The sequence below is a fragment of the Danio rerio genome, chromosome 23 (assembly GCF_052040795.2).
Source record: "Danio rerio strain M-AB ecotype USA chromosome 23, GRCz13ab, whole genome shotgun sequence".
Lineage (NCBI taxonomy): Eukaryota > Metazoa > Chordata > Actinopteri > Cypriniformes > Danionidae > Danio > Danio rerio.
This window is the reverse complement of record NC_141043.1, coordinates 31,589,485-31,601,758: the sequence shown is the minus strand read 5'-3', so window position 1 is coordinate 31,601,758 and position 12,274 is coordinate 31,589,485. Positions and strand designations below refer to the sequence as shown.

Genomic DNA, 12,274 nt, shown 5'->3' with positions numbered 1-12,274 from the left:
TACTATATGAGCAAAAACCCCAAAATCCCACACATAACAACAACAGGTAGCAACAACAATGACGAAATACAGAGCTCTGCTGCACGCACTGCTAAGTTTATTAGCACAGTTACAAGAAAACCTGCTAATTCTGTATAAATAAGACAGCCAGCAGAGGCACATTAACAGTCATCCACATCACATATTTTTAAATCTACAACTGTGTCCTGAATGTCAATACTCAGCACACTGAAGGAGGAAAAAACACAATCGTTGCCATCTGGACGTAGCCTAAACTCGACAAACTGAGACCAAGATAAAGACTATACCAATCTAGCCCAAAAATGGGAACAAGTGAGGACCAGATCCAAACTACAGAGGTCAACAATTGAAATGGATCATTCATTTATTCATTCATTTTCCTTCAGCTTAGTCTCTATTTCAGAGGTCACCACAGCGGAATGAACCAACAACTATTCCAGCATATGTTTTACATAGTGGAGGACTTCCATTCGCAACTTCATACTGAGAAACACCCATACACACTCATTCTCACACACACACTCATATACTACGGCCAATTTAGTTTATCTAACTCACCTATAGCCCATGTTTTTGGACTGTGGGGAGACATGAACACAGGGAGAACAAGAAAACTCCACACAGAAATGACAACTGATATAGCCGGGACTTACATCATTGACCTTCTTGCTGTGAAGTGACAGTCCTGACCACTGAGCCACCATGGCGCCCAGTGGATCATACAATTTTCTGAGGTTTTCTATAACTATTTACCAACACCCATTCGTTTCTTAGGACAATTTTGATAAACTTTTTAAATCCACTTGAAACGTTGATTACTGTTTACCTATCCAGACCAACTTCTTGTCCAGGTGAGAAGACTTGGAAAACAGGATTTTGCCAGTCATATACCATCACAGATGGAGCCTAAAACCCAGACATCATTATATGATCTCAAGAGATTCCAAAACCAAAAGCTTTCTTTTTTCCTCACTCCATTTCCACTTTCTAAACAAAAATCTCAACAAAAAAAAAAATAAATAAAAATAAAAATAACAACAACAACTTATGATAAGAAGGGAGCAACAGATTTTGAAGATCCTCACAGTCATTAATCTAGCAGACTGTCAGCCCACGGCCACAATATGGACACCCGTTCCAGTCCAGGTCATCTCAAAACAACAATCTTTCAAACAGCAGAGTTTGACTAAAATTATGTATTCTTTAATTATGCAAAAAATTATTTGCTGTAGGCGTCATGTGAAGGTTGATGCACTGTTTAGTCAAAATTCAAATGATTTTGAAGAACAGTGAAATTGCTATTACGGGAAGCTTATGACTACTACGAACTCTGTGTCAATAGACTACAGTCTCCTCACAGCACTCAACAAGACAACAGAGGGAACTCTGACAAAGCAGAGCTTCACGCTGAGTTCACTCACTCATGCTCAATAATGTGTCTTTTATCAGAAGGATATATTAGGAGGAATGAGGCAAGTGTTGGTCGGACAAAGAGACGGCTTCATTTCACTGATTGTGGGAGTACGCCGCACTTGTTTTAGCACAGCTGCATTTTCCCTTTACAATTTTTCACTTTGTGGCTTTATGTTGACAGTCGCATCACATCCTACGCATTCAAATAACACGGCTTGTTAACAGTGTTTTGAGCAACTTCTGCTGTCAAAATCAAGCGGTTAGGTTTATAAACAAAATAAATGCCTTGCTGGAGAGGCATTTTTCAATTTTGGGTTGCTATTGTGGATTTATTTTAAATTTATTGTCAAGCTTTTTGGTGATTAAATCCAAGGAATTGACTGATTTAAAGTGACCTCTGTCAGCATAAGTTAATTTCATCAGCATATTTAAGACAGCTGCATTACAGCCTCAATTGCATGATTGGCTTCATTTTGTGAAGCTTTGTGCATGTGCGGTTTTAAAAAAATTGCAATTCATTCTCAAGAACCCATTACTTTGATTGCAGTCTGGAGAAGTATTTTGCCTGGCACTGCATGAATAAAGATACGGCCTTGAAGAAGAGGGAAAAAGAAAATCACTCGAGTGTCAAAAAGAACAATAAAGAGCATTGTTCAAAGCTTGACATCACTTTCTTCCTTAACTAACGCTTTTACATGAAAATTGACTTTTTATATAGGGTTACAAATGAATTCAACCTCTCAGTTTCTCATGTTCTCCTGATCTCATGTACTTGGTGCACTCTGAGGAAAAATCGTCATCTATACAACAATTAAATTTTGCCTACTTGAATACATACATAGCTGGCACAAAAAAAAAAAAATTAATTAAAACAAATAAATGTATGTAAAACGTAGTTTAAATAATAAAGTGAATAAATGATGTTGAATTGAAAAAAAAAACTGGTAATTTTCTGGTAGGAAATAATTTATTAACATTATGATCAATTCAGTAAACCCTGCAGAGAATACTGCAGAGAAACACAAAGCAATGTTATGCAAAAAACTAAATACATAATAAGTGATTATGAAAAAGCATGACAAATTTATTAAATCCAGCATTTTGCAGATATAATACTATATATACAAAGTGAGTAAAATGTGAAATATTGGGTTGCGTTCAATTTTCATTCACTCACCCATAAAGACAAATCAACATTTTGAACAAATCTCCTCAAATAGCGACTTAAATGTCAAAACTATTAATACGTCACTTGTTGCCATCTACAGGCACAATACCGTAATTGATACAATCTTCATTTGAAGCTTTAAGTTACTTTCAAAAAAAGAAATTTAACTTACTTTCAACTCTACTGTATAAAACAGTGATTATACTTACACATTTCACAAAGAATTTTGTTAATAAATCTAAACTCTACAATATAAATACAAAATATGAGCCTCATTGATGACAAATTATGTCAACAAACTAAAATAACAACAGATTGAAGCTATAATATAGAAACATATTAAATTAATTTTAAAATTAGAGTTCACCAAAAATTTTAATTTTAATGGTTCCACACCTTTATGAGTTTTTTTTTTTCTGTTGAACACAAAAAAAAATATATTTAGAAGAAAGCTGAAATTACAGCCTGATCTCACGAGGAAACAATTATTTTACGTTCAGTCAGTTTAGTGGCTAATTCATACGAATTTGTTCTTATGAATTCAGTCGTATGAAAATTTAAAAAAGGAGGCATGGCACCCATTGCCGCAGCTAAACCCAACTACCATTGGGGATAAGCAAATCGTACTGAATTGCACAAATGAGATTGTACAAATTTAAACAAATTAGCCACTAAATCAAAAAGTAACAAATTGCCATGAGATTGTGTTGGAAATTCTGAAACCACTGACTTCCACAGTAAGAAAAACAAATACTATAAAAGTCAATGGTTACATCAGGGATGTCAAACTCTGCACAGTTTACTTCCAACTTTAATAAAACACACCTGATCCTATTAGTTGAGTCCTTCAGGCTCGTTTGAAACTGTTTGAAACCTACAGGCAAGTGGATTGAAGCAGGGTTGAAACTAAACTGAGCAGGGCTGCAAGAGTTTGACACTGCTGGGTTATGCCTCATTCACACTAGCAGCGACTTTGTAGCTACCTGTCGACCTGCTGTAAACGCAGGTATATACAGTATGAATACAACCAGACTCTGACTAAGCTGAGAGAGGATAATATAGGCTCTAATAGTGCTCTTATTAGCTGTCACTCAAGAAAGTCACTCTTCATTTGCATAAAGTTAAAGGATTTTCAACTTTGTGGCATCACTTGACACGTCCACCTGATCGTCAACGGTTGCTGTTGCTCATGTACACGGAGATCGCCGGAAGTCGTTTACTCTACATAAAAATGAACGGTTGCTTGTTGCTTTGCCGCTGCGAGTCGCTCATAGTGTGAATGAGGCTTTGCAGCTTTCTTTGAAATATCTTTTTTTGCATTTAACAACAAAAATAAATGAATAAAGGTTTGAAACAAATAATGGCAGAGTAAACGATGAAGAATTTTCATTTTTGGGTGAACTATGCCTTTAATCCTTCACCATCCTCTCTTTATCATCCTCTTCCTCACATCTCATGTTGTAATTGTAATAAATTACAGACACCTTTTTACCTATTAGTACCCATTCTGCTCGAACAGGCCGGTTAAGTCATTGTGTGCTCTTTAAATCAGCCTAATGCATCCTGGCCCCCCTCTTTGTCGTCCTCCAGGCTCGTCTGACCGTCTCTGTCCTGCTACTGTCATCCCCCTCCATTCCAACCGCAGCTTCGCCAAATGGGTTTAACTAATGCGTGTCTGTCTGTCTCTATGCAGGCTGACCCCTTCAGTGGAGCTGCAGCAGTAGGTTATAAAGCTTTCGCTACTGCACGGGTACTTAAAACAGGTGTTAGAGGGGGGATTCTGTGCGGGTGCAGGATGTGCCAGCGACACCGAGGGCCCGAGGCGATAACAGGTGGCTGTGGAGACTCTGCTGTTTCTCCCCAGAGCTCATCCACAACAGATGCTCTGCTTCTGAGAGCTGCCTTTCTACAGCATTTCTTGCACGCTGCCTTGATGGCGTTTCGGATGTCAAAACAGAGAGCATCAAGTCAGCTTTTTATAGCGCACAGATTGATTTAAAACAGCTTCATGAGAAGAAACAGGGAAATAAGAATCAGTCACGCAAACTTGATCAAGAGAGAGTCTAAGTCTGTTGTAAAGCAGTTCTAGAGAAGATGAGACTGATTGATCAATGCTGATTTCAGTTTATTAACTGTGTGTATAGTTCAGTTATAGAATTAGCTCAGTTCAGATATCAAGCAGCTCGACTGAAGACGATAGTTATTCTCTTCATTTACTCACCCGTTCCTTTTTTTCTGATTTTTTTTTTCTGTTAAACACTAAAGATTTTTTTTTTAGAATTATTGGGGTTTCACCTTTAATGGACAGGATAGTAGAGAGTATTGACAGGAAAGTGTGGGGAGCAGAGAGAGGGGAAGGATAAGCATAGGACCTCGAGGTGGGAATCAAACTCGGGTCCACTGTGAACCATCTCTTCATGTCAGTTTGATACTGCAAAATCAGTCAATAATGAAACAAATTTGATTGGCCTATAAAGAAGCTCTACTAATTAAAATACCTTTGTTTTCTCTGAATGTAGCAATAAGACAAAACATTGTATCTCCTGAGAATATTCTACTACTACATCCATATAGTAAAGACTATTGTTCTTTTACAACTAGAAGTGTTAGTTCATCCCAAAAGTGAAAATTGGTAATGATTACTTACTCTCATGTCGTTCCTCACCCCTGAGACCTTTAATTGTCTTCGAAAAACAAATTAAAAGTTAAAAGTTCCCATCTTGTCAAATAATCAAAACAGACCATACACCTTCAGTGGATTCAATATTTGCAAGCTACGAGAATACTTTTCCACACATAAAACAAAAACAACTTTGTTCAACAGTTTCTTCTCCTCAATGTTAGTATATTGCATGTGATCATGCCTGCTCACGCTCTTCCAACAGAGAAATTCATGTGTGAGTATCTGTGGTATATGTCATGGCACAGAGCACATGAATGCATGCCCTATACTGACACTGAGGGGAAGAAACTGTTGAGTAAAGTCATTATTTTTGTTTTATGTACATACAAAGATTCTTGTAGCTTTTCCAAAGACGAACAAACTTCTCAGGTGTTCGGACCGACATGAGGGAGAGTCATTAAAAACATCATTTTAATTTTGGATGGATGATCAATATTGCAAAACTCATCAAATATAAAAGAGGCAGCACGGTGGCTCAGGGGTTAGCACTGTTGCTTACAGTAAGAAGGTAACTGGTCAGAGCCCCGGCTGGGCTAGTTGGCATTTCTGTGTGGAGTTTGCATGTTCTCCCTGCATTGGAGTGGGTTTCCTCCGGGTGCTCCGGTTTCACCCACAGTCCAAAGACATGTGATATAGGTGAATTAGAAACAAAACTGGCCCTAGTTTATGTGTGTGAATGAGAGTGTATGGGTGTTTCCAGGGCTTAATTTGTGCCGGAACAAGCCGGATCCGGCACCTCATTTTACCCTCTTCACTTTCGTCCGCGACACTCTCAACCCCCGACACCTCTTCGTCCTTTGGTAAAATGCTGGATTTTTACCCCAATCTGTTCCAGGACCTCTTAATTTACAAATTAAGCACTAGGCGTTTCCCAATTCTGGGTTGCGCACTGTGTAAAACATGCTGGAATAGTTGGCGGTTCATTCGGCTACGGCGACCTCTGATAGGTCAGAGAATAAGCCGAAGGAAAATGAATGAATTAATGAATGAATGAATGAATGAACCATATATGAAATTCAACTGTTTCAGCTACAGCACCTCTAAAGGTGACACTGTAGTATTTTTTACTGCTCAAGTCAAATGCTGATTCAGATTCAGCTCAAGAACTGTGTTAACTTCATGCTGAAATTCTGCTCCAAGCAGTTTTTTATTCAATGATAGAATCCCGGTGTTAACTCAAATAAGTTAAGTTGATATTGAGAAACTGAAGACAATAGTTTCATCATTCATCAGCATTTCAGAAGACAACTGGCTAACGTAAAATGCGTAAAACATTAAATTCAGATAACAGTGCCATTAACTAATGTCATTGTGTCAAATGAAAATCTATATTGAAGACAACAGTAGATTTTTTACTCAAAAATTATTAATTTTGCAATTCAGCTACAAGCCACTCTTCAAAAGACACCATTGACAGTATTTAGCTTCAGTGAGTTTAATCATGTTGTAAAACATTCATTACAAAACAAAGTTAAATCAGCTTCACAAGACAACATTTGGATATTAATAATTAAAAATAATTGATATCAATAATTAAAAATATTTAAGTCAAAACTAAGAGTCGACCATGTAAACCGCAATTTTTGATTAATTTAATCAGATTAAGGTCATAATCAAACTAAACAGAGATCGGATTAAGACAAATTGAGTATGCCGATTTTAGACGCATTATTGAAGTGCAGTACAAACATGTAAACATCGCAATGAAACTATTACTGTCATGTAGGATTTTCGCCGCTTTTTGTGACAGGATAGTCTATACACACACGGCTGTTTGACACTATTCTCTGCACCTACTGAGTTAGTAAAGGACTAAAGACACCTGCATAGCCAAATGCAAAGTTTTTTTTTTTTTACCATATGGCATGTGTTATCAAATTCTATTAAAACAATACTCTTCCAGCAGTTCATACTCTCATCCGATATCTCGTTTGTCACGAGGGGCATACATGAATTGTTCCTGAATGCAAGTGAAAGTGCCAAACTGCAGTTAAAGTCAACAAATTAAAAATTAAACTCCTGAAATTACATGAAACTCTGGAGGAAATGTGGATAGTGTGGTGACACAATGACTTTAATCGAATTATGTGCTATAACATGTAAAACGGGATCATGAAAGGAACTTTCAAAAAACCAACTCTTGTAAACACCTTAATTATATTATTGTCTTATTCCGATTAAGGCAAATAATTCGATTGCGGATGCCTTTGTAAACATAGTCGTTGTTATGCAGCTTAAGTTTGAACCATTTTTAAAAATTCATCAATTATGAAACATTGATTTGAATGTAAAACAGAAGAAAAAAAAGTGTCTTTTTTAATTCAAATGAATTCAATCAGTAGTGGAAAAAAAGTCAATTACAAAAGTAATTTATTCATGTTATTCAGTCTGATCAATAATGAAAAAGTCAATCATGAAAGATCCAAACCGCTATAAAGCTGCTCTAGATAAAACAGAAAGGTCACCATCCTGTTCAATGTCTGTGCTATTGGACAGTATCAATACCACAGAAGCAATGAAAGGATTGAAAAGTCCATTATAAACTCCAACCAAGCAAGCCAAAGATGACACTGACAGTGTCAAAAATACATCAGTTGAAAGAAATGGACAGTAAATCCTTTTATTTCAACAACCCTCATTGAACCACATCTGTGTAAAGTTGGAGATATGACACTTCATCATTATTTACATAGCCCTGTACACAACACAAACTGTTTTAAAGCAATCAATAAAGCAAAGTTAACCAAATACGAGATTCAGCTCTATTATACCGAAGACAATAGTGAGACTATGCAGCCCAAGTCAGTTCAGTGTTGATTCAGTTCTGCCCAAAAACTGTGTAAGGTTCAATTATGAAATGAGCTCAGTTCAGCTATAAGCAGCTCTATGTGTGACAATAGAGTCATTATTACCAGTAGACTTGTCGTCTGTCCAGAAGGTCAAAACAGAGGCCGTCCAACAAGACTGATGGCTTTTTTTCTTATTCCTTCTTTTAACAGACTCCTCCTCGCTCCTGTTCCTTCACTATTGACCTTGTACTCATTTTCTCTCTCTCTCTCTGTTGATCTCCTTCGACAGCATAAGTGCACATATATTATAGGCCTGTGCAATGGCTTGGCCTGTCAAACGTGACCCCACCCCACTTTCCTTTCTTTCATCCTTCCTAAATCTCTCCAGCCCGTCCATCCATCTGTGCGCACAGCTCAATTAAAGCCTCCGCCTCTGAGGAGAGAAGATTTTGCAGAGGCAGATCATATTTTCCCTGTGTTTGTATGGCAGAGTTAACGTGGGATCAGCTACAGCATGATGGATGTGGAACGGAGACAGGATATCACTGCACACTCTCACGGATTGAGCACCTGAGCATAGCCTAAACACACCCTGTCGATAATCAATTCCCAACGATTTATCCTGAAAAGATACACAAGTCATTGTGTGTGAGCGACAGGACGCTGGTGTAAATTCTGTCACAAGGAGATGAACTGGGGATAACCCGCTATTAGCAGATCTACACAACGAAATGGTGTTGGAAATTATATACAGTCAAAAGAAACTAGCATGTGTTAAATAAATAAAAATAAAATTAAATAATATGAAATTAAATAAAATATAAGTTTTATAAGGTATCAATATAGTATTTTTAAGGGCTTTTAATTAATATAATATTAATTCTACAACAAATTCATCATCATTTTTAGGGGATTTTTTAAAGAATCTTAAATCTTTTTCGCTAACAATTTTTTAAAAAGACATTCAACATCAAAAAACAAGTTTAATGGCAACATTTTTTTTTTTTAAATGGACAAAAAACATCATGTTTTACAAATATAGAAATCATTGTTAAACATGGACAGAACTTTTTTAATAAGGGTTAATGAAAGAGTGTACAAGGCACAAGTGTACAAAGTCCTATTTTCACATTATTTGAAAGCCTAAAGCAATGTAAGATGATACATGCACAGTTTTTGAGTAAGGGTAAATGTTTATGTAATTTCATGGTTTTGGTATGATATTTTTTGAAGAACTGTAAAAAAGTATAAAATGGTGTTCTTTATGGTATTAATGTGCTTCCATGGAACAATTTTCAAACAATATTGTGACATTATGCAGGTATTTTGTGCAGGTATATATAACAGAATTTATTCAGAATCAGTCAGAATTTTTAGCCCCTCTTTTAATTTTCCCTCAATTTCTGTTTAACAGAGAGAAGATTTTTTTCAACACATTTCATAATAGTTTTAATAATTAATTTCTAATAACTGATTTATTTTATCTTTGCCATGCTGACGGTAAATAATATTTTGCTAGATATTTTTCAAGACACTTCTATACAGCCTAAAGTGACATTTAAAGGGCTTAACTAGGTTAATTTGGTCAACTAGGCAGGTTAGGGTAATGAGGCCAATTATTGTATAATGATGGCTAGTTCTGTAAAAAAAATATTTAAAAAAAGCTTTAAAGGGCTAATAATTTTGCCCTTAAAATGGTTTTAAATTTTTTTAAAAGACTCTCTTCAGAAAAAATATAAAGTAAATTAAAGGGGGGGGGGCTAATAATTCTGACTTCAACTGTATATATAGTAGTGAAAATTTGAAGTGGATCATTAACTTTTATCAAAGTTGCAATACATTATATATTTATATGCTATACTATAAACATAATTACTTAAATTTTTATATAAATGCAATATTTAATGTTATGGTTGAATAATAGTTTATTTTCAATATAATACCAGAAAAATGAATAATGATGCTACATTCACAGTACTTTAGCAGCAAGAATTAAATATATAAAATATAAAACACATTAAAATATATATATATAATTAAATAAATAGATGAATAAATAATAATAAAATAAATAATAATTATAAACTAACACTTGATTAAAAAAAACCCAGAAGAGTTAAGAAATCATTATTTGGTTATTATCAGTTTTGACAAATAAAAAGATTGTCTCTAATCAGCTGTCATTTTCTGGGGAAAAAAGCTCTAAATAGCAGAATTTTAAAACAAAATTCAAGCAGACATTTATTGAATAAAATACACAAATATTAACATTTTTCTTAAATCCATACCTAATAACTCCAGAACCCCCACCCAGCTAAGGATTTTCAAGTGGTTTCTTAATTTATTTTCCATAGCTGTATATAATTTCAACAGTAAAATTGTTTAAAATACTCAAAGCATCATAGAAATATTACAGAACAAAAACACAAACATAATCACAGCACCAGTGTGCAGTCATTTTAGCAAGAATCAATAGCAATTCAGTGCAATCGAATGACAACCGCCTCATGCCATAAACTTTGCTAACAGAGCTAATAATCAGCAACCTGAGCGAGACCCACCCTGAATCAAACATGCTGGCCTGCTGCCAGGTGAGTGTGTCTGCATTTAACACACTAAATAAATGCAGGCCACACCCAGTCCTCCTCATGCTCTCATATACTTGCCACTGGCGTCTGCCCAATCAAAGCATCATTATTTGTTTTGTAACGAACACCCCTACAGACACCACTGCGGACCACCAGTACCCTTAACACCACAATACTCCTCTCACGGGTGATTAACACAATTACACAGCCTGACTAAAGCATGGGGGAGGGAGCAACAATCACATAGATCAACACATCAATTATTAACATGTGACAGTGATAGTAACACCTTAAAATAATAATACTCCAGCAGAAGTACCTTTATGAAACAACTTCCAGGTATTTATGCTAATAAACTAAACAAAACAAATGTTTGCATTATGAATAGGTCAATATGAAGACCGGTTCAGCATATGCAACACTAATATGCAGCCGTGCATTAAAGATGAAAACACAAGAGCCTGTTGCTGATCTCGCATGGGATGAGCGCGAATCCACCAGAGGACTGTTTCTGTTTACGAGACGGGGCAACTCCACAAAAATAAATTGAAGACATAAATGAGCATAAATATTCAAAAACGCATTCATATTTTAAATTAATGCACTAAAGTTAACAGAAAAATATTATTATTATTTTGGATAATTATTTAAAAAAGCCAAATGTAACATTATAGCTAAAAACAAACATAAATGATAAACCCAATGCAGTTATTAACACCAGAACACCCTAGTATTCAAGACCACACACACACACACACACACACACACACTAGCATCACTGCACCTTAAATCTCCAAGGTGTGATCATCTAACCGCAAGAAGAAAAAAAAATCCACAAAAATCACGCCAATTTTGTTTGACATTCGTCAAATGTTAAACACTATTGAAAAGCTTCTCTTCTTACCTCTGCAGTTCAGAAAGAGCTTCAGGTTGTGTGTGGCGTTTTCGGTGTCCCTGAAGGTTGTGTGTCTCCAGCTCAGTGTCAGATTGATTGTGGCCTCTCTTCACTGCTGATGCTGCAGTGTGAAGAAAACACACCCTCTCCTGCTCCCTCGCTTCCACTGCTCGCCTCTGATTGGCTGTGATCAGAAGCCAGTGACATCACCCTTTTTTCTTCCAGCTCCCTGCCTCTTTTCCTTCACTCTATCCTCTCTTCTCCGTTCCCTTCATTCTCTGACCGTTGCTTTATTGTCTTTATTCCCACTTCCACTGCATGGTGCCAGGCGAAACGTGTCAGTAATTTGAGTGGTGATTGGCAGGATCTGTCGGAGCAGAAGGAAAGATTCAGACTGAAGACTGATGTTAAATAGCAGAGAGCTCTTCTGCAGAATCCATTAACAGGCTTCTTGCTGTTGGATTGGTGGGCGTGAGTAATAAGGAGGTGAAATATATGTTATGCTAATTGGTGCATTGTTATGCAGTATTTGTATGGCAGCACTAGAAGAGCTTTCTGTATTTTTCTTCTCCTCTTTCTTCTTGAGAGTGACAGATGAAATACTGAAAAAAGAGAGGAATGGAATGTGGGGTTAATAATCTGTTTTTATGCTTAACGCTCAATGCATAGAGTCAAAGGGAAAGAAAAATCTATATATCTACATGCATTAATTTTTGG

The 12,274-nt window shown here is 36.1% G+C and overlaps 1 protein-coding gene across 8 annotated transcripts in view; it reads right to left on the bottom strand.

The window, feature by feature from the left end:
• The window catches only part of l1cama (L1 cell adhesion molecule, paralog a), a 102,537-nt gene extending 90,840 nt beyond the window's left edge, over positions 1-11,697 (bottom strand). For 7 of the 8 annotated variants that reach the window (XM_087305085.1, XM_087305082.1, XM_087305079.1 and 4 more), the window contains exon 1: positions 11,567-11,687. The gene's annotated coding sequence lies outside the window, so the exon portion shown is untranslated. 8 annotated transcript variants of the gene reach the window in all.
• Positions 11,698-12,274: the final 577 nt, after the last annotated feature.